Source organism: Xenopus laevis, chromosome 6L (genome assembly GCF_017654675.1).
Source record: "Xenopus laevis strain J_2021 chromosome 6L, Xenopus_laevis_v10.1, whole genome shotgun sequence".
Taxonomy (NCBI): Eukaryota; Metazoa; Chordata; class Amphibia; order Anura; family Pipidae; genus Xenopus; species Xenopus laevis.
This window is the reverse complement of record NC_054381.1, coordinates 29764230-29791292: the sequence shown is the minus strand read 5'-3', so window position 1 is coordinate 29791292 and position 27063 is coordinate 29764230. Positions and strand designations below refer to the sequence as shown.

Below are 27063 nucleotides of genomic sequence, written 5' to 3'. Positions count from 1 at the left end.
CATATTAACAATCTGACCAGTACAACCTAACCACGTTTAATCAAACTACATATACAGTTTTTAAAAAAATAAATAAAAAAGACAGCAGTTTTTAAAAAATCCGTTAATTTGTCAAATAGGTTCTTTCACTATGGGAGTCCATACTGTGACTATAATATGCAAATGAGTTCACGAACGTGCTCCGATTGTAGCACTGCCCTGAGTATACTACCCAGAATGCCTAGTTTTAGTAAACCCCTCCACGAGAAGTATCACGAGATTTCCCTATCTTGTCCCCTGCTGGTGATGTTATTATGCTAATGAAGGGCACACACTAATTTCCAGAAGGTGGCAGCACTACTGAACAGCAGCTAACAAAGTAGTATTTTAGGGTAGCAGAATTTAAGACCTTTCTATGCTGTCTCCCTGTGCCACCAAACACAAGTGCTGCTACTTTTTACTTGAACCTGTATTAACTACCTCTGCTGTAACTTGAACACAGCTATAAATACACTTTATTTTTGTAAAAAAATTACGTTTGAAGATTATAATCATATCCCTAATAGGGATGCACCAAATCCACTATTTTGGATTCGGCCGAACCTTTCATGAAAGATTTGGCCAAATACCGAACCAAATCCTAATTTGGATATGCAAATTAGGGGTGGGAAGGGGAAAACTTTTTTTACTTCCATGTTTTGTGACAAAAAGTCACGTGATTTCCCTCCCAAACCTAATTTACTTTTGCAAATTAGGATTAGGTTCGGCCAAGCAGCAGGATTTGGCAGAATCCGAATCCTGCAGAAAAAAGCCGAATCCTGAACCGAATCCTGGATTTTGTGCATGCCTAACCCCTAGAAAAGCAAGTGAGTCGGCACTTGTGTTGGTAGTTTTATTATAATGATATATCTGTAAGCAGTAACCAGCATCATCTCCCATCCAGCCAGTTAGTCAAGATCCTGCTGCAATGATATCACACCCTGGATGAAATTACTGGGCTGCATAGTTTTGTGGTAAAGAACTCTACCCCAAGCAAAGAATGAATCACTGAAAACCACCCTCTGCACATGATTCTTTAGCCAGTTTCCCTTTACGTGTGCAAACAGAATGGCTAAAACAAAACTTTAGCTTATAAAGCAATAGTTTATGCGTCACTGTCCCAAACATGGACATGCAGACTATCTCCGAGCAACAACATGGATATTGTAAAGTTTTTAATGACCAATGTATAAAAATACAATTGTCTAGTATACAGTATTGCTTTCTTTTGATACAGTGTTTCCCTGTTTTAATCCTCTTTCAAAACATTTTCATGTACAGTATCTGATAAAAGCAATATCCGGTTTTCACTTGTCTTTGCATTTAGACTGCCTAACAAGATAAAAGATCCAAACCATTAATCAAGGGGCTCCAGAAAAGCTTACTCCTGCTCCATTTGTTGAAAAATGCCAACTCCCAGAATTTATCACGACCAATTATCTCAGACTGGCTTTTTAATTTACCAAATCATTGAGCTTCAAAAATTACCTTGGTAGACTGCAAAGAGATAAAGAAAAGTAATGGAGTCAAATAAAAATGCCACTTCTCACTGTCACATTTGTAATACTCATCAGTTATAATCCTGTGCTTGTAGAAGGTTCTCAGCCTTTTAACTACAAGTTACTGTATATGTGCATCAGGTAAAGGAAAAGCTTGGTACACTTGATAAGAAACTGAGTGAATTAAATACTTAATAATAAGGAAGTGGGTCTCAAAATGGTGAACTTCTCTCTCAATGTAAGAAAATGTACATGGAGAGCAGTATGAGATCATTATGACCAAGCCTCTTTGAAAAGTGCTTAATCACACTCTTTGGTGGAGATTACACACTTCATACAACATTCACTAGTCTTGTACTCCATTCACCAGCCTTGTGTGCCAAATTGCCTCATATTTTGTTGAATTATTGTAAAACACACTAAACAAATAAAGGATAATAATGAAGTATTGCCTCCGAAGGGGAAAATATTAATGAAGGAGACCGATCCTGTACAGGCGTTTAAAGGAAAAGAAAAGGTATAAACTAACTACTAGACTATAGACTAAATAGACTATAGATCGCATTTTTAACTGGTAAACTTTTTTGTTCCTAATTGCTGATCTAATTCTGAAATCATAGTCTTCTTGCCACCATCTTTGATCTGAACAACATCACTTCAACCAGGCTCTGCAGTCCAAATGCACCACATTTTGTCAAACCACATGACCCTGATTACAGATAGACAAAGGGGATCAGTATAGCAACTGCACATGCCCTGGTCCAGGGTTGGGGGTTAGGTCTCAGTGTCCTATTATATGCTTTTTTATAGTGTAGAGACCCTGAGATTTGGGTGTATTTATCTCAGGCATTTCCCTTGGTAAAGGACACCTAAGGGCCCTTTAGTTAACTCAGGCAGCTATGTCCCTTGCTGGGTCGACATTAATTAGTTCATGGAGTTTGTCCACTAGATGGCACTGTTTGTCAATATAAAAGGGTTTAGTACCATGCTGTCTGGGTCTGTCCTGGGACTTTGCCTCACTGAGAGGTACTACAGGTCCAGGTCTGACGGTGAAGTTAGTTAAGTGTGAGTTAGTGATAGTGAATACAGTAAGTCGCTCTAGGAGTGAAAGTCAACACAGGGTAGCTAGTGAGCAGTTGTGGCTCCAACGAGGAGAAATAGTGGGGTTAGGACCCCGTGATTTTTGAACCACTAGAGCAGGGACTACAGTGGGTGAGTTGAGGACCAGATAGGATACCAAGACCCAAGACCCCAGGCTGAATACAGTGGGTGAGGTGAGGACGAAGTCCGGTGCCAAGATACAAGACCCCAGGCTGAGAAACCCATGCCTTAGTGCTTCACCAGAGGGATAGTGCCCAGTGAGAGTGGTAACTATTCCCCAAGTCTATTGTTGCTGTAACTTTGATATATATTGAATATTAGCCCGTCTGCTGCACCTTGTACCCCCTGGAGGGAATACTACTGTTTGAAGCTACTTTATGATTACTGTGAACATCGAAGTGCTTGTGAACTACGACCTTGCCACTGTTCTCTGTTAATAAACAAGTTTTAGTTTACTGCAAAGAAATTGTCTGGCTGAATATCCTGCTGCCTTGATCTACACCATGTACCGGGAGTTTTGCAGGGAGTTGCACGGGTACACAGGGGGTCCAGGGCACACTACAAGCAGTTTTAGCCTGGTCACACACAGCCTTAATACACAGCAAAATCTACACCTACGGGTGCGCTACAATAGTATTTTCGAAATTCTGGAAAAGCCCCTTATCTGGAAAATCCCAAGATCTAAGTACACTGGATAATAGGTCCAAAACCTGAAATATTAGGATGATGGTGTATTCTTGTAGCAGTGTCAGTTTATATTTGCCAGGGTTGATTTACTGTAGGGTCATGGTCAAGCTCTATTTTTTAATTTCAAATTACAGGTTTCCAGAAAACTCTGAATTACGGAAAGTCGGTCTCCGATAGCCTACATTTTATCCACATTTTTAAAAATTAATTCCTTGTTCTTTGTAATAATAAAACAGTACCGTGTACTTGACCCCAACTAAGATATAATTAATCCTTATTAGAGGCAAAACCAGCTTATTTGGTTTAGTTAACGTTTAAATGATTTTCTGGTAGACTTAAGGTATGAAGATCCAAATTCCAGAAAGATACATTATCCGGAAAACCCCAGGTCCCCAGCATTCCGGATAACAGGTCCCATAACTGTATTTCCTTATTCACTTACCTTGTTCTATGAGCAATTTATTGTAAATTGATTCAAAGTTAGAACATCCTAATATTATTCAGAGAACATTGTGTACAGAGCAAGAAAGAGGCTTTTATATCTATCACTAAACCTTATGTTTATGGAGGTAGTTACAAACATAATCAAATAGATGGCACACATGAATAATGGCCACCATGTTTAAAAAAAGGTTGGAAATGAGTAAAACACATAATCATTCTATAATTTGTCAATTGCTTGTCAGTAAAAGCTATCTAAAATAGATTGCCACTAACTTAAGTTTTACAGGGCATTCCTTGGCTATAAGCTAAAGAGAAATAGAGCTCCCTGACAGCTATATTCCTTCATTAAATTGCTACGCTTGCATATGGAATGAACCCATTTCCAATGTATGTTTTATTCCTTTTTTTCTCATCTTGCTATTTAGTAATGGTCTTCTGTCTAAAGGCATAAAGATTAAAACTTGAATAAGGACATCACTCTCCAAGTTTAATTAAGTGGTATGGATTATGTGATACAGAGGCTGACCCTAGGAAAAATACTGAAAACCCAAGCGGACACTAGGTTTGAAAAGAGCTGCCTATTCAATCCATTATGCCATCTGGGAACATAATGACTCAATTCCTTGTGCCCTCAGCTTAACAGTGCAGGCTCAAGTGTTATAGGTAGCACTTAAAATCCCTATGATGTTTTCATTATGAATTCCTTTGTGATGCAATTCATTTGCAATGATGCATAAGTAATTCTGAAGCCAGAAGGAAAGCCTGTAGCTAAAGAAATGCTGACACACACGGTAATTTAGTAAGGCTTTCAGTCAAGCGGCATCGATAATACACCCTTTCTGCAATAATTTTTGTTATTTCGTTATTGCAATAATTAAGTTGTGCTCCACGAACGGCCAGAATGGCCCAGAACATGGAAATGAATCTCGAAAGCCAGAGCTGATGATTTTATGATCTATAGCACGACCAGATGCAAAAGAGTTATCCTATATTTAACAGTAGCTATGAGATATATATATATATATATACACACACACACACACACACACACACACACAGACAGGTATGGGATCCTTTATCCGGAAACCCATTATCCAGAAGCCCCAAATTACAGAAAGGCCGTCTCCCATAGACATCCAATTTTTAAAAAAATATTTATTTTTTCTCTGCAATGATAAAACAGTACCTTGTACCTGATCCAAACTAAGATATGATTAATCCTTATTGGGAGCAAAACCAGCCTATTGGGTTAATTTAATGTTTACATGATTTTCTAGTAGACAAGTTATGAAGATCCAAATTTCAGAAAGATCCACTCCCCAGAAAACCCCAGGCATTCTGGATAACAGGTCCCATGCGTGTGTGTGTGTGTAATTTTGGTTCAGTACATTACCACAATGAATTTTAAATAAAACAACTCAGATGCAGTTGAACTGCAGACTTTTAGCTTTAATTCAGTGGGTTGAACAAAAAGATTGCATAAAAATGTGAGGAAATAAAGCCTTTTTTGACACAATCACTTCATTTCAGGGGCTCAAAAGTATTTAGACAAGTTAAAAAACTGAAAATAAAATGTTAATTTGAAAACCCTTTGCCGGCAATGACAGCCTGAAGTCTTGAACTCATGGACATCACCAGATTCTGGGTTTCCTCCATTTTAATACTCTGCCCGGCCTTTACTGCAGAGGCTTTCAGTTGCTGTTTGTGGGCCTTTCTGTCCCAAGTTTAGTCTTCAACAAGTGAAATGCAGCTCAATTGGGTTCAGATCAGGTGACTGACTTGGCCATTCGAGAATATTCCACTTCTTTGCTTTATTAAACTCCTGGGTTGCTTTGGCTGTATATTTTGGGTCATTATGAAACACCTTCCAATCAATTTGACTGCATTTAGCAGGATTTGAGCAGACAGTGTCTCTGAACACCTCAGAATGCTATGCTTTGGATCATGAGCTGTTCCACGCCTTATCCGTACTTTTTTCTTGCCATCATTCTGGTAGAGGTTGATCTTGATTTCATCTGTCCAAAGAATGTTTTTCCAGAACTGTGCTGGCTTTTTTAGATGTTTTTTAGCAAAGTATAATCTTGCCTTTCTATTCCTGATGCTTATGAGTGGCTTGCACCTTGCAGTGCACCCTCTGTATTTACTTTCTTGCAGTCTTCTCTTTATGGTAGACTTGGATATTGATACACCTACCTCCTGGAGAGTGTTGTTCACTTGTTTGGCTGTTGTGAAGCGGTTTCTCTTCACCATGGAAATGATTCTGCCATCATCCACCACTGTTGTCTTCCGTGGACGTCCAGGTTGTTGTGTTGCTGAGTTCACCAGTGCTTTTCTTTCTCAAAATGTACCAAACTGTAGATTTTGCCACTCCTAATATTGTCACTCCTAATATTGTAGCAATATTTCGGATGTTTTTTTTCCCTGTTTTTGCAGCTTAAGGATGGCTTGTTTCACCTGCATGGAGATCTCCTTGCATCGCATGTTGTCTGTTCACAGCAAAATCTTCCACATACAAGCACCCCCGACCAACCAACTCCAGGGCTTTTATCTACTTCATTGATAATGAAATAATGAAGAAGGAATTGCCCACACCTGCCTATACAATAGCCTTTGAGTCAATAGTCTAATTACTTTTGAGCCCCTGAAATTAAGTGATTGTGTTAAAAAAAGGCTTTAGTTCCTCACATTTTTAAGCAATCTTTTTGTTCAACCCACTGAATTAAAGCTGAAAGTCTGCAGTTCAACTGCATCCGAGTTGTTTCATTTAAAATTCATTGTGGTAATGTACAGAACCAAAATTAGAAAAAAGTTGTCTCTGTCCAAAGATTTATGGGCCTATACTGTATATATAACTGCATGTACTTTTAAAGTAAAACTTGCAAGTCAGCCTGACCTCAAACAACCCCAGCTAACAAATTGGAAGGTCGTACAACAGTGGCACAGACTTATCCCACGACCAAATTACTTTTGAAAAGAACAAAAATGCCCTACTGATCTCTGCGCAGAACCTGCGTCATACTGAAAACGAATCTCATGCATACAACTAGAATCAAACCCACCAAAGCTTTACATGAAGCTCACATTTACTGTGCAATTTCCACCAGTACTTGTTTTCTTTGGCCTCACTCATTTAAAGACAGCTTTCTTGTTCTCTGCTGATTGTTTGCTACATTTTAAATTACACTGCCTTTATCCAAAGCGGCTTGTCTTTCATTCAGCTGGACTCAGAGATGATTAAACTATCTGCTGCTCAAACAATGCATTTTTCAGACCAGAATAACTAAAGTGATCCCAAAAATTATACAGAAATGTACAATGATACAATGACCTGAAAACAAAATAAAATAATGAAAAGGGCAGGGCAATATTAACCATCAGAGATAAATGTTTGCTTACAGGTTGACCAGTGCAAAGATAGATAACTGTGGCTACAGACAGGGGTAGGCATGGGAGGTGGGTGCCTCACATATAACGTTTTTTATAGTTCAACAGAAACAAATGCTGCAGCAGAAATATGTTATCATTCAGTCAGAAGCTATTGCATTTTTATTTTATTTATGTCATGGAGGTTGGGGTTTATAGTGGTATGTGACTCTACTGGCAATGCCAGAAAGTATGTTAGTAATTCTCTGTGACCACTCTTAGAAGTGGAGGGACTATAGAAGCTCAAGTTCTGGAAATGCCCATTGAGTCTGATAACTACATTATCTATAAGATTACACTAGAAGTAGCAGGAAGTCAGAAGAGTTGCCTGAGCTTCAAAGTGGAGTGCTGGTAGGAATGTTCCACCTTGGTGAAAAGCAGTGATAGAAGTGATTCTACTGGACAAAGGTAGATCCTTATATTCCATAAACATGGTTTGCCTTGGCATGATGTGGCATGACCTGCGCTAGAGCCATGCACTACTACGGAATGAATTCATTTAAAATCTTTGGTGGTGCAATTAGGTGCCAAAAAAGAGAGTGTTACAATTATTTACATAGGTTGCTCCATTTTTAAAGCCACCACTGAAAAAAATAATATGTTTGGATAATTGTCCGAAAGAATTTATTTTCCCTTCTGAGACAGAAATGACTTGGATAAAAGGAGATATTTGACGGACATGTATCTTTTTTTCAACCTCACCCACAATGGAACTTAACAATATCATACTAGAATCTAAAAAATAAGGATTTCTGTGTAATAGGAAAGCAGCTGGGAATCTGCAAGTCAAATCCTCATGCTTAATAGTTAGAAAACATTCAATTTTGAGAAGTTAACGGGTCTTGGGAATTGGAAGCCTGTGCACTGTCTTCATTTGAAATTGCAGCAGAGCCCCCTGGGGCATTACCCTGCCTTGTATGTTCTAAAATTAAGATCATTGTATGTTGTGTATTGATTCAGTGTGACAACCTGCTGTTCATTTGGAAGCCTAATGCCAAGATGTGAATGTAGATGTTATTTATTCAGGGCAAGCCTTATGTCTCATTTCAATTTCTGAAAAGATGCATAGCGTACAGCAGCAATACAGCAGGACACAACACATCCCTGTAACAATCTGGACCACATTCAAGGCATAATGTATGCAATGTGTATCTGTGTACTTGAAATCTTACTGTTTTTAAATATTCAACAAACAAAAACCTTAAATTCCCGGTCTCATAAGACTAGGCAAGTAAATACAATGCACAGTGTGGCCCATGCATCACAGTGTCCGAGCCCATTAAGGGAAGTTACATTTTGATATCCTGCTGCCTGCCATTAAATACAACCTTAATTAGCGTCTTGTTTGTGGTTTCATAAATGTGCCAGTTTGCATAAAAATCCAAATCTAATCAATTTCTTGCTGCGTTCAGGAGAAGCATTTCAAAGTCTTCTTCAAAAGGACAGAGACAAGACGTGTTGACTAAAGTAGGCACCGCAGTCATTTCCTCCGTGAATCAAATTGTAAAATGTGCTAAATAATCTCTACTCCCTCCTAAACCTAAAACAACATTTTTAATACATAGGCTATAATAACAAATTCACATCTCAAACTTGCTTAGATTGTTCCAGTATACTTCCTCTAACATAAAAGAAAAAACAGTACTGGCATCGCTTATCTTTATTCCCAGATTCATTCCTTTTTATTCTTCAAATGTTCTTTACATCGTCTTTATGGATTATAGGGATTACAGACAGACAGGAGGGTCAGCTTTCCCTTTATTTCTCAGTATTTAGTGAAACACTTGCAACTTCGTTGCCGGTTTTGTTTTTAATTAATATTATGAAGTTGTGCTGAAAATCTTTTGATACAGGCTTTGGATGCAAGCACCTTTAACGAATGGCAAAAAATCACATAAAGGGGTGGTTCTCCTTTAAATTAACTTCTAGTATGTTATAGCTAACTCTAGGCAACTTTTCAATTGGCCTTCATTTTTTCTTTTTTTAAAGTTTTTAAATTATTTGTCATCTTCTTCTGACTCTTTCCAGCTTTCAAATAGGGATCAATTACCCCATCTAAAAAAACAAATGTTCTATAGGGCTACATATTTAGTTATTGCTACTTTTTATGTTACTATGCAGGCCCTCCCCTGTTCATTCTCTGGTCTCTTGTTCAAATCAGTGCATGGTTGCTCAGGTAATTTGGAACCTAGCAAAATTGCTGAAATTGCAAACTGAATATAAAGCTGCTGAATATAAAGCTAAATAACTGAAAAACCACAAATAAAAAATGAAAACCAAATGCAAATTTTCTCAGAATATCACTCTACGTCATAGTAAAAGTTAATATCAAGGTGAAGCCACGTCGTCTCGTCTCATTATGTATTCGTATACTGCTGAGATGACAATAAAGTTTACTTTGACTTTGAACAACTGCAACTGCACTTGTGGGTCATTAAATAACCACTTAATGTTTTGAAGCATGTAGACCTGTGCTTTTATATGTTCATTATTAATATCCTTATCTTTTTCAATAGGGGTTGCAATATTGCTTTTTATATCATCCATTTGGCTACTTATCCTCTGCTAAAGTTTTACCTACATTCAAATTCTGTTATCTGTCTGTAGCAAATGTTGGATTGGTCGGTACCAGAGGATTTCACAGTGGGTCCTAGCCTAGGAACATTCTCACCAGGCAATCCTTATTTCCACTGTGGGCCTATCTAAAACCTATTACACGTGGCATTATCTACTGTATGTCTAATTGCTTTCAGAGCCAGGGCATCAGACCTATAATGAGACCTGATCTGACAGCCTGAAGCCCTGTATAGCATAGTGATCCCCAATCAGTGGCTTTTGAGCAACATATTGCCCACCAATGCTATTGGATGTTGCTCCCAGTGGCCTCAAAGCAGGTGCTTATTTTTGAATTCCAGGCTTGGAGGCAAACAGAGCCTCCAGTAGGCTGCCAGTCCACATACTGTAGGGGCTCCCAAACAACCAATCACAGCCCTTATTTGGCATCCTCAGGGACTTTCTTCATGCTTGTGTTGTTCCCCAACTATTTTTATATTTCAATGTACCCCATGTGTAAAAACATTGGAGACTCTTGTATAGAAAAATGCACCATCAGTTACACACATCCAGAGTGCTGTTTGTGAAATACAAGTACTGCAACAGGAGAGCATACAGGGTGTTTTGTACGTCACTGCCATACAGTTGGAAAAAAGAGAAGATCCAAACCCCTGCCCGCTATTATCACTCCTAATGTTGTGCAGTGACAGCTGACAATATTCAATTCTGGACAGCAATGGCACCTCCTAGAGAAAAGTTGCTCCATTTCAGACGTTTATAAATGAAAAAGAAAATTACAACTCAGCAGTGAGAATGTTTTAGAGCATAGCTTTCCTATATTAAATAAATAATTTACCATTTACAGGTGTATTGCTACTGACATTTTCTTCTTCTATTTCATTCCTAATGACTTACCTCAAATGCGTGTAACGCTATTGACATTTTCCGCCACCCCTGCACATCAATTTGTGATTTGGAAATTGCCAATAGGATCTGGGAGTGGAAAGAACAAGCCCAAATTATAGGAATGGCAATTACTCTCTGACGGCCACTGTTTATTTTATTGCCCGTATCATGGCAATTTCCACCAAGAGGCTTCACAACATTATTGTAACAAACTATATCAAAAGCGACGAACTATGAAGTTACTTTCTATTATTCTCGTCCAAGGGAAAAAAAATCTGTATGTTAAAGAAGAATCCTTCTTGATAATATACGCAGGGCAGGAACTGCACGTTTTATTTTAGTTGTGTTTTACAGGAAAGGGGACATTCAATAGATAACTGCATGGGGCTATTTCTGATAGGCAGGCCCGTCATTTGTAATATGTAAAACCATTAGTAAATGTGCAGTGACGTCTTAAACCTTGATATATATTATTTATGACTTAGCTCAGGTATTGGTTGAGGGCCACTGAGATTTATACGAGTATGAAGTTTAGACTTTTTTAGCAGTCACACCCTTAGATTTCTGCCATATTTTTCTGGAACTGCACATGGCAAGGTCCAGTAGAATGCTGAAATTCTGGGAACCACTACTAGAGATGAGAATTCAGTCTAACAGACTGGAATGTATATAGTAGCAGAGTGTTGGACCATGTTAGGAAACCAGGAAATATAGACTAAGTGATATCTTTTATTGGCTAACTTTGCAAGTGTAGGGGACTGAGAAATATATTCCCATTTACTTGGCATTCCTCTAACAATTGGGCACAAAGGGGACCCATAGTATAAGGGAAAGAGTAATGCCCCATTTCTGGGTCACAGTATGAGCCCTAGCTACAGTAGGTGGAGCTGTGCTATAACATATAATTAATTCAAAGGAAAGAAAAAGAATGACCCATACAGATGCACCCCCCCAGTCAGAGGTTCCCACCCTGTGAAAGTCTTTAAAACATAACCTTTAATCACAAATAATTAAAAATATACCCAAAAATTAAGGTTAAAATAATGATCAGGAGAGGAAGCTAAATCGACTCAAGGTCACGGATTGTGTAGGATTCTACATGGATAACTTAACCTCAGTTAGTAAATCCTTCTAGTTATCCAGTGCGGGGTTGACATTATGCTTATGGGTAGAGCACAAAATATAGGAACAGGATCACCAAACTAATATATACGTTTAGTGCTTAGATGCAAAGAACAGAAAACAGAGGGTTTTGACCTGCTTGGTAAGTCTAAGAAGCCATATACAATTTAGCTCAAACCGCTAAATGAAATGGCCTTAACGTCTGAGATCCGACCCACTGTTCAACCCACACTGCTCCCTTATTAGCCGCAATCACTTGCGCACACTGTTTGCCAAAGGCTGCCACATCCTGCTTGAGATTCTTTCTGCCCAATTCTACCTACACGGCGCAGAACCCAACCATTCCTGTCCTTTAACCCTTCCACCACAGCAATTAACCCGGAAAATTATCCATTTCCCTGCCTAATAAGTTAAAAAAAGAGAAAGCGCCAATGCGACCAATATCCTCCTGCTCTCTCCCAAGAGGGAACCTGTCCAACCCCAACCAAAATCCTTAGCATGGCTGCCTGTTAAGCAAAATATAGCATAAAAAATACTTCTGCTAACATTCACAGCCCATCACTCCTCTGCTCCTTACTTTTCTCACTGTACATTCCAGGCCATCTTCTCCACTACTCTCAAAGCCAGCTTCTTTTCACACCATTCACATCCCCTACCACCTGAAACCTTTCTATCTTGCTGCTCCTTACCTGGAATTCTTACCTGAATTCCTCCATAAGGAGTTTTCTCTCAATCCCTTTAAGAAAATAACTACTGTAAGAGTCTACCTTTTGGAGCACTAGAGCATTAGTCTAGTCCTGGTACCTAATGGACAATGCCTTTACCTTGTTTTCCCTCTCCAGTTTGTGCCTGTATGTTCGCCACTTAGACTGTAAGCTCTACAAGACAGGGACTTCCTTCCTACTGTGGCTCTTACCACATAGCACTTAAGCTCTGTGTCCTTAAATGAGCTCTGTGTACTGTGTATATTTACACCCTGACATGTTCTCCCTGTGTGTACTTTTATATTGCCCTTTTATTTTAATTGTACTTTTATGCATTGTTTGGTGCTGCGGCTCCTTAACATTGCTTTACAAATAAAGTTACATATATGTATATGTATAGTATATGTATATATATAAGTGTATATATATATATATATATATATATATATATTTATATATATATATATATATATATATATATATATGTTAATTTTGATGTTTACTGTGCCTTTAACCCTCCACTGTCCTTGGTGCAGACCATGGAAGCTAGAAGCGTTTGTTTATAAATAATACTAAGGATATATAACCAACTGACTCTGGATTTTCAGAGGGCTTTAAATATACTAATTAGGCCTGTGATAAGAATTTGCCTTTGATTCATGCAGCCTATTATATACTGCTATGAGGAAGGACAAAAAGCTTTCTAGTTTCTGGAGCACAAAATACCACTGCTAAAGGAACCTAGCTAAATAAGAAACAACATCGACTTCTGCTACATGGTACCTAATCTATAGCTGACATATATTAATTCATTCTTTAATGTTCCAGTTTCAGACCGGTTCTGTGACTTTTTAAATAAGGTCACCTCATTTGCCTCCACAGTTTAAAGCCTCTCTATTTCTTGTACAACTGTTTTATCTTTATTATTAGCGACAAACATAAAACTGTTAGCGTGAACAGTGTGTTAGAACTAGAGCTCCTGTCCAGAAAGTTTAATTTGTTAACCAATAGATATCCAGGCTGCGGAAGTCCAATATAAATACTCTCCAGTGGGAGATGACATTGTACAACGTCTACTGGAGGAATAGGTGGGATCATTCTTATCTGGGCCTGTGACAATAATCTTTAGATATGTACAGAACAGAATGTTTATTATATTATATTTATATTTATGCCACTCATGTTCACTCATTACTTAAATATTTAACTGTTTAATATATTCAGCACAGTTAAGGAGAACATGGGGAAAGGTTAAGCTACAAAACTCCATTAAGGGGGCATTTAAAATCTAACTCTTCATGCATAACAATAAGAGGCTTGGAGCAAACTTGGGTTGTTCACCTACATTCAACAGTAATCAATGCATTTGATCCAGTACATATTTAAGTATATCAAAATCCGATTTTTTCAAATATAAAAGTCCAACCAAACTAGAATCCACAAAGTGTCCTTGTTTATTATTGAAAAAGCACAATTTAATCGCATTGGGGTCAAAATAACATTGCACAAAATCCTGAATCGTACGATTTCATTTATTTGTTTTTTTCCAAATCGTACAAGTTATTCAGATTTCAGATTTTTTCCCGAAAAGTTAGATTTTCAGGCTAATTCCAGTGCAAGCCACATAAACTTCCAAATAGGATAGGGACATCTCCCATTGACTTGTATATAACCTTGGCAGGTCTGAGATCAGTGTCGGACTGGCCCGAACACTGGGAAAAAACCCGGTGGGCCCTGACCCTCATGGACCCCCGCCAGGCCAGACCCCCTCTCCGGATTTCGAAAACAAAAATGTTTCGCGCATGCGCGCAAAGGAACGCATGCGCGCCAAGCGGCTCCATGAAGAATTCAAGCTGAGCCAGTGCGTCATAGTCGGGGGCGGAAGGGGGGGCCCTGGGGCCCCCCAGTCCAACCCTGTCTGAGATGCCAGATTTTCTGATCCAGACTTTTTGTAGCATCAGGCTTTAATAAATCACGAAAAATTCTCGGTTTTTTTCCCAATAAAAATTCAGATTTTTCCATTCTGACTTTAACAAATAGCTCCCTACATATTTAAAAGAAAAAAAAAATCTCTTGTGGGAAAAGAGATACAATTATATTGGTTAAGGGAATAAGATTTTTCATTTTCAGGTCTAATGAAATGGCAACATTCAGAACTGTATAAATGACATGCTTTCGACAATGACTTCCATTTTCAAGTGTACTAGCCAGGGGAAGAATAGACATCCTGGTCAATCTTTAAAAGCCTACCCAATACATTAAATCATGCAAGCGAGATTACATTGTGATCATCCTTTTACATTCCGGCTCTTTCGAAAGCGCTGTTGCATTTTGCAGGGCTGTGATTTTATCCAGTGCTCAGAGCATGAACCATGGAGAATTTCCTCTAGAGCGACGCATTTTAATCTGCTGCTTTCACTACATTTTATGGCCAGCCCAAAACTAGACCATTGTAAAAAAGGGAATAAAAAAAGGTGCAGGAAATTGTGCATACAACAGAAAGGAAATAAAAATAAAAACCAAAGATTGAAAAATGTCAGTGCCTTTGGTTATACTATCAGTTTAGCCAGGGAAAGAAGCAATTTTCTTCTTTGCTTGATGGGAAAATATAATTCAAACCTTACACATTCGGCTTCTGAGATAATCTTTCTTAAAAGGTCCAACAAGACTAATCTTCTTACAGTATTTTGCATTCCCTTAGCAGTTTTGTAATAAGTGACATTAAATGAATGCTGGCTCAAGCAAATCCAAAGAGCCTGAGTAAGATGACCTGTACAGGTGTGTCATAAACTCATCACAAAATAACTACTACATTGACGCCTGGTAATCCCTAGTACACACACATTTCTAGAAAACCTTTTATAAACACAGTGGAACAGTTATGTTCACTTTCTGTATTAGCCCCTTATGGCTTCAGCCAGTCAGTTAATCATGCTGTGCTCCAGGCACCAAAAACACATAGCGGCGAATGAAAGAGGAGTCATAAACAGACGAAAAAATGTCATTAACAAAATAAATTTGCATTACACAATGTAATATTATCCATTAGACCATTACCATACTGCAAGTTTTAAATTCATATAATGTATATATTAAGATCAGCTTGAAGGTAGTGTAATTTATTGCTACAAAAAAAATGTCCTTAAGTGGTCAGTGTTTATTTTTTTTACATACAATATGTACTAGTACTATAAAATGCCATGGCCTGATGAGACACTACTAAACATACTGTATATGCTAAAAAGAAAATTTCACCAAGGAAAAATTTTCCATTAAAACCTTTTATTATATTATCCTAATAAAATGGAGAGTGCTTGGGGGTGAAATTCACAACTGAACAAGTAGGGGAGATATATGCACCCATGGAAGCACTGCTGCCATTATGAAAAGGCTAAACCATGAAGTATTCTTCTTTCCAGTGTTCAGTGATTAAAGTATAGAGGGGATGGGTAACACATCTGAAACGTTGCTTTATGATGTGAATTGGTGTAAAATTTTGAAATAAATGCTCACTTTTTTGGCAAGTGGAGAAAAGTTTTTATTACTTTAAATCATAAAGTATTGCATGGAGCCATAATTTAGCAATGCTAAAGGTCCCAGAGCGACTACAGTAAATACACATACAGGATCTGGAAACCCTTATTCAGAAAGCTCTGAATTATGGAAAAGAAAAACCTCTCCCATAGGCTCCATTTTATTATCAAATAAATCACATTTTTTTTAGAATGATTTCCTTTTTTTCCTGTAGTTAAGAAACGGTACCTTGTACTTGAACATAAGAAATCCTAATCGGATGAAAACAATCCACTTGGGTTAAATTAATGTTTAAATAATTTTCTAGCAGACTTAAAGGTATGGAGAACCAAATTTACAGAAATTTCTAGATCCCTTATCCGAAAAACTCCCAGGTCCTGAGCATTCTGAATAACAGGTCCCATACCTACATTGGGAAACACCATTTGGTTACAGAATAACTATGGTCATGCAGGAACACAGAAGAGCATTATAGGTTTTTAAAATCTTAAATCTGGAAAAGGTAACATATTATTAACTAAAGTAAGGAGTGTTGGTAATAATTAATTCGCTCAATAAATAACTAAAAACCCAGGTAGGTTGGTAAACGTCCAAATCTCCTCCTCAGACCAAACTGACTTCCCTACAAAGGTATTTTGTGTTGCCCTCAATGGAGGAGATTTAGCAAAGGCTACAAAATGTGCCTTCTGCTATCACCCTAACAGGTCTGTCTGGGAAGCGGAGTAAAAAAGTTAATATGTCACCATATTACACAAAGTTGTAAAGACAACCAAAGCCACAAGCTTTAGTAAAAGATGGCACTCACAGCAAAATTTAGCATGTCAACAAAGATTGGCCTAAAATACAGAAATGAAAAGCTGGATGTCACAGAGTAAATGGAGTGTGGCTCACATTTAGAAAAGCCTGGGGACTCCTGCCCTAAACATTTGTACCCTAGGGACTACTCATAGGCACTTTGACCTTCCACTGATCATTTGGGCGCCAGGCTAAACCCCTATACAGAAGATCTGACCATCTAAATGGATGCTGATTGACCAATAAGAGTAAAATGTTTACTAGTCTGGGGCGGGGAGAGCGACATCTATTGATTGGTGGGAGGTAAAAATCAACATTTTAGCGGTCCACTTATTGTTTAATACTTGCTACTAACAGGTGGAAATTTACTATATGTATAGCTAAGTCTACCTCTCTTGACTTTAAATATACATATTGTAATAAGAATTGTACCTGGTGGTCCAGTGGTGCGGCGGAGACGCCTGCTGCTCCTCTTCAGCCGCCATTGTGGCTACTTAGGATGCGCTCGATCGCGCCTCGTGGGCTTTATTGACGTGGGCGCACATTGGCGCAAAATTCGAATTGGTATTTAAGGGAGCTCAGTTAATCCATCATTGCCGTTATAGGATTTGTTTCCTGGTGCCGTTAGCTGTTGCTAGTCTGTTTGAACCTGATTCTGATTACCTGTTTTGACCCCTGCTTGGCTTTTGATGATTCTACATTCTGTATCCTGACCCCTTGCTTGATTACTGACTTTGATTCTGCTTAACCCTTTGATTGACTATCTGGTATTGACCCGTGCCTGCCTGACTACGAATATTCTCTGCCTGCCGCGACCCGATCTGACTACTCTATTGCCCAACGCCTTGTACCTTGACCTTCTGCCCAAAAGACTTTATTACCGTTGTGCCCCTCTGCCTATCCAGAACCTCTAGCCTTGCACCTCTTGTTTAAGTCCTGGTGGCATCCAAGTAGCTGAGGGCTCCTCCCGAGGCCAAAGGCGGTCACACTACAGGTGAAGCGCGAGCCAAGACCAGGGTGCTTGTCATTTGTTCTGGTGTTGGGTGCCGACCGTGACACGTATATTGATTGAACACTCCCTAGTACAAATCCCCCACAAAGAACAAAATACAATTTAAGTTAAGACAAAAATAAGAAAGGAGAAAAAAAAGCAAATCATATGCTCTGCTAAATGCAAATTTTAGTCTTCAGTGATTTTGGAACAAGACTGATTGACAAGCAAATAAAAAGGTAATAGCTACAGCCCACAGAGCTGTCATTCCAATAATACTTTCCTCTGTAATTAACATAAGACGCTGCTAACAACAAGTGCAAAGGCTTTGAAAAATCATGTGTTCTTTACAACGAGTTGACATCTACTGCTGGGCCTTCAATTCTGCGTAGGTAAGGCATGGAAGGACGTTGCTTATCAGATTATTAAAGCTGATAGCCGACATTCTTTAACTCTTACTTCACCATATGCAACTAAAGCTTTAATGCACCTCAAATGACATTCCCTAAAGGGGAGCTTTCATCCCGTATACAGATTTACTCGAGAAGGGAGCTCAGTTTTTTGCAGATTGATAATTAATCTGATATCCATAGTATATGTAAAACTATAGGTTGTCAAACCTTGGCTTGGGATCCACCAACTCTTTTGGGGATGTCCATTCAAAAGAACAAGAATAGTTTTCAGTAGTACAAAGAGTTCAGTAAGAACTATCCATCCAATTTGAAATCCATTGTGAATTATAGAGTGGATTTCTAGAACCCGTGCAGTGTTGGTGAGTTACAAAGACAATGGAGATTGGCCATCTTGTCCACAGGAAATTGACATCTACTGACATAATGTCCTGTACTTAAGGGAAGGAAGTAACTGGAAAGTCTATGGTGGGTATAGCCACAATATAACTGTTGTGGGGAGGCTATTAGCTGTGTCTACTTCTGAAAGTTCCAGGACTGACTTAACACGGCAAAAATACAATTATTCCAAAACCATTTTCCTCCAATGTTTAAACAGCATGATAAATAGGCCCCATTTGTTCTTAGAATCTAGGTTATGTTCCCCAATGTAGCTGCCTGGATTTGGAACAATGAATTTTTCAAACCAACGAGGAGCAATAAGTAGGGGAGATATGAGCTGTACAACAACCATACACAGAGCTCAGTGTGATTTAAGTAGCCAAAGCTTAGCTACTATAGACTCTGAACATAAATACTGCAACCCTTTCCTATTCTGCATTACTGGAACCCAACCAATGATAAGACAAAAAGACTTTGTAAGAGGTGATGGCCACACGCTGGATAAGAATTTACACAAAGCACCGTTGGAATCTAATCAAAAACAATTCTTCTACAAAAAATAAAAACAGTAAAAGTGATCTGGGGAAAGCTTTTTTAGCAGCATTTTGCTGCCCTTTAACATTACATTACTCACTTTCATACCATCCCAGTAGGAAGCTACATTTGTACTACTGGCTTACATGTAACAACGAAATGAAAGGAATACACTACAGAGGTAATTAATGATTGCATTTTTGCTTTTGAATGCATTTTCCCTAACAGTCACAAAATGAAAAACTGCTTATGCCGTATTGGCCTTACGGGTCTCTGTTGGCTCTGCAGCAGGTGCGAGTGTATGTAAGCACAACTGTGCACTGAGAGTATGAAAGATTTCAGGTCTTATGACATAGTGATCCAATTTATTCTCTAACTAATACTCTTTTGACGATCAACAGACTGTGCTGAAATTAAAAGCTTTTTTCATAAAAAGCGGAAAAAATGTCAATTCTCATGGAGGCCGAAGCATTTAAATAATGTATACATACTACAATTAGTTCCTTTCTAAATGAATTCCTAATCAGTAATTCTCTTTGATGTCCAGCCTGTTGCTGAAGAACACTTCTCAACATTCTACCAATCAATTAAACCCTTGAATATAATATATAAATACATAAAAATGCTACAAATTATCTCGACAAGCTCCAGCTGTAATACAGGTATGGGATCCGTTGACCAGAAAGATCTGAGTTAGTGGACAGTCATCTCCCATAGATTCAATTCTAAACAAATAATTTTTTTTTTGAAAATGATTTCATTTTTGCCTATAATAATAAAACAGAACCTTGTACTTTATCCCGACTATATATAAATCAATTAATCCTTACTAGGGATGCGCCGAATACAGTATTTGGTTCGGGATTCTGCCTTTTTCAGCAGGATTCGGTCAAATCCTTCTGTCAGGCCAAACTGAATCTGAATCTGAATCCTAATTCAGGAGCTGGGAGGGAAATTGTGCGACTTTTTGTCACAAAGCAAGAAAGTAAAAAAATTTTTTTCCCTTCACACCCCTAATTTGCATATGCAAATTAGGATTCGGATTTGGTTCGGTATTCGGCTGAATCTTTCGCAAAGGATTCGGGGGTTCGGCCGAATCAAAAATAGTGGATTCGGTGCATCCCTAGTCCTTACTGGAGGTAAAACAATCCTATTGGATTTATTTAAAGTTTAAATGATTATTTAGTTAACATAGGGGCATATTTACATATTTACATAGGGTCGAATATCAATGGTTAATTAACCCTCGATATTCGCTGCTGAATGTAAATCCTTCAACTTCGAATATAGAAGTTGAAGGATTCACCGCAAATAGTTTGATCGAACGATTTTTCTTCGACCTAAAAATTGATAGAAAGCCTATGGGGACCTTCCCCATAGGCTAACATGTCACCTTGGTAGGTTTTAGATGGCGAACTAGGGGGTCAAAGTTTTTTTTATAGAGACAGTACTTTGAATATCGAATGGTCGAATAGTTGAACGATTTTTACTTTGAATCGTTCGATTCGAAGTCGAAGGTCGAAGTAGCCAAAAAAAACATTCAAAATTCAAGGTTTTTTTATTCTATTCCTTCACTCGAGCTAAGTAAATGGGCCCCTTAAAGTATGTTGACCCAAATTTTGGAAAGATCCCTTATTCAGAAATTCCAGGTCCTGAGCATTCTGGATAAAAGATCCCATACTTGTACCAAAAAAAAAAAAAAAGCTTAAAGGTAAATTAGATCTTTCGACTACAATGTGCACTGTTTTCCTAGTCCATTCTGCATCCTTAAGCACATGAAACTCCTCTGTGATTTACAATTCAGGTATGGGACCTGTTATCCAGAATGCTTGGGACTTGGGGGTTTTCCAGATAACAAATCTTTCCTTAATTTAGATCTCTATATCTTTAGTCTACTAGAAAATCAATTAAACATTAGTTTAAAACAAATATGCTGGTTTTGTTATATTTTAGTTGGGATCAAGTACAGTGTACTGTTTTACTATAACTGAGAAAAATAAATCATTTACATTAGGGAAGCATTGAATTCAGGATTCGGATTCAGCTGAATCCTTCTGCGGGGCTGAAACGAATCTGAATCCTAATTTACATAAGAAAATTAGGGGCGGGAAATCACGTGACAAGAAAGTAAAAAATGTTTTCCCCTTCCCACTCCTAATTTGCATATGCAAATTAGGATTCGGTTCAGCTGAAGTATTCAGGGGTTCGGCCGAGAGAGAGAGAGAGAGAACGAGAGAGAGAGAGAGAGAGATGGAATTTCCTTCCTTGACACAAGGATTTCAATCTCTTTACAAAAATAGATTTTATTTATTATAAATCTACTCTATACTATATTTGAACAGAAGAAAAGGCTTTGGCTATAAAATGAACAGTGTTTCTCCCTTTAACTGCTTACATTATGGATCAGAAAGAAAGCAGCATTAGCATGACAAATGATAGTATTCTGCGCAGTCCTTTTTATGGTAAGACGGATGTCTCAAACATACAATTTTTTAACTAAGACAGAACAAGATATGATTTTAATTATATGAAATTGTTAAACATTCAGAAATAATTCAGTGATTTACAACAGAGGTCTTGACAGCAATTATATAGAAAGGCAGAGTGAAATGATTGCACATACTGCTGTATAAATCATCACATCAAAGGGAGTGGGGAGGGGGAATCATTGTTATGGGATGTCTGTTCTTGATTGGAATAGAAAGCAACTTTAGAACAAATCTCTCTTTTTTAGTATTTTAAAGAAAGTGTTAGGCTGTTATTATCAAGGCTTGGTGTCCGCAGATGTGTACAAATTGTATTATTTTAACTCATACAATAAAGGCATCACGCAACAGTGGTTGGCAAAGGTGCCGGATAGTGGTGCAGTCCTGGGTTTGAATTGTGCCTCCTAGGTTTGCTCAGCAGGCTCTGAATTACCCAAACAATCCACACACATACTGTTTTGATGGTTTATAATGAAATTGCCCCTAGAAAAAGTGTGTTTGTGTTTCTGTTGCAGTAAAATAAGGGGGGGATTTATCAAAATCAGAGTTTGTGAAAAAAAAAAAAAAAAACTTGTGTGACTTTTGTTTCACGAATGATAGCTTATATAAGAAAAAATGAAACGAAATATTTCCGCGCATGTGTTTTGTATGCCAGTGACAATCGTCCCATTCATTTTCACCGAGGCTGAACATCTCAAATGTTTTAATAAAGTGGCAAAATTAATAAATAAATAAAAGTGTCAGAGAACATTCCCATTGACCAGTGATGGGCGAAAATTCACGAAACAGCGAAAAAAAACGAAACAAATCATTTTTGCCGCCGGCAACAATTCTGACGCCCATTACAGTCAATGGGCGCCTTTAATTGTCGCCGGCGTCAAAAATATTTAAGTGTTCAATTTCATCTTTGGCTTATATAAGAATACAGGTAGGGGATCCTTTATCCAGAAACCTGAATTAGAGGATGGCCGTCTCCCACAGACTCTGTTTTAATCAAATAACACTTTTTTTAGAATGATTTCCTTTTTCTCTGTAATAATAAAACAGTAGCTTGTACTTGATCCCAACTAAGATATAATTAATCCTTACTGGAAACAAAACCAGACTATTCGGTTTAACTAATGTTTGATTGATTTTTTTAGTAGACTTCAGGTATGGATATCCAAATTACGGAAAGATCCATTACCCGGAAAACTCCAGGTCCCGAGCATTCTGGATAACATGTCCCATACCTGTAATCATGTATTCATTCTTTAAGAAAAATAAGTGTGTGCATAGCTTGGGTCGGTCTCATACAACATTCTCTGCGTGCATTATAATTTGTTGTGTGCTAAGCTACGGCTTAGAGGGAACATTGTCTGTAAAGTACAGTAAAATGCAAACAATATATGAAGGTTAATAATAGTAATATTTGTAATTATATGCAAATTCCCATATACAACCACTAACAGACCAAAAACAGACCCCTTAGAATTAGATGAATCGGAGGCTAAGAAACCATTATCCAAACAAAAAAAGCCACACAGATAAACATACAACAGATGTGACAGCCAGCTGTAAAGAAAACCCTCAGATGTAGCAGAAAGTAGCTACAAACACTTTAGAGGTCAATAACAGACCCCTGCAGCTGCCATTGGTTCTTAATAATAAAGCTGAATCAGCGGCTAAGAAGCAATGATCTAACCTAGAGAAAACCATACCATAAACCGTACAGATTCATCAAAGCTCATTATTTGGCTGAATGAGAGCACTGGCATAGTACAATCGCATTCCATTTTGCCCTAAAAAACACAATGCATTTCTTTTAATTTATGATAATGTATAGATTCCATTTGTATGTTAATAAGCACTCACATATTTTGTACTATATGGTCCAAATATGGTGCCGTATGTTCATATTGTAGAATTACCAGCAATAACTGGAAGAGATTAAGGCTGCATGTTGAGTTTACTATTTTATACATGCAGCACAGTGAGAAGTGAAAACAAAAGACAGAACTCAAAGCGGCAAAGCATGCTCATAATAAAGCACGTTTAATTCAATTTAAGTTGCAAAGTCAAACGCTAGTTCATGAAATACAATATGATTCATCACCATCTGGTCCAATGTGATTATTGTACAAACTGGGAATCTCTTGGTCTCGGCACCGGAGGGACAATGCAGGAGAAGCTGCCATTTCCCATTTGCAAGTGAGGTTAGGATTAAGCATGATGTATGACTAATGGGCTGCGCCAAGTATGCAAGCAGCTTACGCACTTTTTGATATGTTTATTCTGCCAAGTGAACAGAGATGCATCTGTGTAGATTAAGATGCTTAACTGAATTATTGGTCGAAAAAGAGCTAGATTTCAAAGCCGGAACTGTAAATGTGCCTTTTGATAAGAAGCAGGCATAGCAATTTAATTATACGTGCTTACTTTAAAAAAATGGCAGATGCTGTGGGCACAGTTAAAAGCTAAACCAGCATGAAGTTATACATATAAGTCTAAAGTGTTGCATTCAATTACACACTGTGAAATATTATTATTATTCTATGTTTATATAGTGCCAGCATATTCTGCAGCACTTTACAGGGATTATACACCATTTACATCTACTCCTCCCCAGAGATTGAGTTGTAATGAGAGAAGTTTTTGTTGAGCTTTTTATACATACAATGGTGGCTCAAAGTAATACTTTGATAAAAGTTTTGTACAAAACTGCCTCGTAGGAAGGAACTGTTGATCATAGTTTTGTATAAAAGAGCTTTGCAGCAAAGAACTGTTAAACCCAATAACAATGTGTTTCTGACTTCTGAAAGTTCATAATGTGTTCTCATAGAAAACGTCTTTATTATAAGAGTTAGGGACAGGATATGTACTCAAATGCTAATAGCATTAATAAAGTTAAGCTTCGGGCATGTTTGATGAGTGCATCAGAAGACAGAGATTTTGTAGTCGTGGGTTTCAAGTGGTTTTGATAATGATATGCGCTCACTGTTTACTAGAGCATATAAAAATGGAGGGTCCCATTCTATTGGTTACAAACATGCATGCTGCCCAAGGTCCTTGGTTGCCAGTTTGAGACCTCTCTGCCGACTGAATCGGGATCTCCCTGCTTAGTGCAGATGATGATTTCTGACTCAAACTGTGATGCGTTCTTGATTATTTTCTTAACTTTGTTGGTAATAAAGTTTTGCTTAACATATTAGGTGTGGTATGCAAATAATTTCTGAGAGACTCTTAGAACCAATTTAAAACAGGCATATTTACCATATAGTCACTTTAGGGTGGCAGTTTTAAAGGAGCAGGCTTCGGATGCCTACTGTATATGGTGTAAAAAAAAATAAAATGCCCACTTCCCCTGGTGCCAGCTACTTTCCTATGAAATCCGGCAGCAGAGGTGGGGAGTAGGGGGTCCCCCTAGCATTGTGCAGCAGAAGTGACATCTCACAGATGTCAATTGCATTGTGACGTCACATCCGCCAATGCTACACAGGTGGGCACTCATAGGTCTGGTACCTAGGGCAGCAGCAGGGCTGAATATGCCATTGCTCCTGCACCAGTGGAGCTTACAGTCTAAGTCCTTATCACATTAACACACACTACGATCATTGGTAATTATATTACCTGGCTCTAGGTTTTTGCAGTGTGGTAGGAAATCCACACAGAACGTATAAACTCCTTGCGGAGTAACATGGATGCAATGGAATGTAGGACCCCACCACTGCTGCTCCACAACAAACAGCCCAGGCTTCAAACTTTAGGGACCAAAATCATATAGAGTTGCACAAGAAATAAATATCGAACGTTTAGTTTTTGTGCTGGTGAGGACTGAAGTTCCATATATATTTAAAGCTGTCAATCAATCAGCTTGTTGTAATGCCTTTTGACGCTTCACTGTGCCACTTTATAATGACCTATCTGTGATTCAGGGGAGCTGTATGCTACACAGAGCACTCACTCCTGGGTTCCAGATCATAGCAGGGTGAGCAACACCAAACTCCAAGACCTGCAGACCAAAGCATGGAGACTTCACAGTGTACAAACTGACCAACTTGTTCTCATTCACTCTATGCAGTACATGTACTGTCTATTCTAAAAGCTGTTGTTGAGATATAACTCCTAGACCCATCTGGAAATTGCAGTAACAAACGATGTTTCCAAATGAAGAAATTTTTTAAAATGGCAACACTTTTTGCCTCTTTTTACTTTCGCGGATTCTGAAACGTAGCTGAACAAGAGCTGTAGGGTTAATGTCCTAATGTTAGTTGTCCCAGGTACATTTCTGGTTACTTCTAAAGCAGAGCAGCTATATTTTGGCAAACACTGTACTATTTACAGTATATGAGCATGTTTTTATTGTACTTTATGAGTGTTTTATTTCCTCAAAAAAAGCATTTTTGTTGACTTTAAATGTATTCAAGATGGTAAAGTTAAAAACAGTTGGGTGATGGCAAAGCAATAACCACATTCTTCCTCTATAATCTTTCTTTCCTATAAAAAAAATAGGCACTAGACACCATTCTACTAGCCAAGTGAAAACCTGAGCATGGGTGAGGTTAAATAAGTTAGTGGAATCTTGAAGAAATATTGGCTTAAACCTCTTACGATACCTATGGCAACAAGAACTGAAAATGCATGCCACTATGTAAAGCACTTTGATAGAAACCATGCTTATCAGCCCATAATATTAGCTATTGTCCCAGAAACAATTATTGTTGACCTACTTTTTAATATATCAAATGTATAATCCACCAACAATAAACACCGTATTGAAAAAGCTCCAGAATGACAAGTTCATAAAGTAGCCCATTATATTCAAGTGTAATCAGGATCATCATACAGATGCATTTGTTTTGTTTAAGTAGAATGCAAATGCGCTTTGAACATTTCAGCTTTAAGCAATGAATGCCCACTACATGACAACAATTCATTTTTCTTCTACAAACTTTAAAACCTTTATAGAAATTGATCAGTGAAATATTTTATAATACACAGAATTAATAGCCTGTAAAATGGTGCCAGCCTGACATCCACAGGTTGGGCGGGTTGGGCAGGTTCGGGCTGACTTCCACACACATTTTGCAGGTAGCAGGTGGGTTTGGGTTGAGCTCTTCTTCCACTCTCCCCGCCTGCAACCTTACTCTGCTGGTTTTCGGCTCCAGCAGCCTCCATTTATAGGCACATGCCTGTCCCTTCCCTTTTGTGATATCAGAGAAGGGCAGCTCAGGTGTTTAAATGGAGGTGCTGGCTGGGTTTGGTAGCTGGCGGGTTAGGGTCGGTTGCGGGTCAAATTTTTGTTGACCTGCAAATCAGTAGCATTAGGTGATGCCATAAGATATAATTGGTGCTTATGTGCCCCGTTTGTTGCAAAATATGAAGATATTAAGGAGTCACCTTGTATTTATATGACTTGTATAAGAATACTCTTCATTTTGCCCTTTATATGGTCATGTAACTTCTAATATGTTTTTAAAGTGGCTTAATATACAG

The 27063-nt window shown here is 38.1% G+C and overlaps 1 protein-coding gene across 1 annotated transcript in view; it reads right to left on the bottom strand.

Moving 5' to 3' along the window:
- The window catches only part of LOC108718825 (probable assembly chaperone of rpl4), a 240769-nt gene that overhangs the window by 78850 nt on the left and 134856 nt on the right, over positions 1 to 27063 (bottom strand). The gene's annotated exons all lie outside the window — the stretch shown is intronic.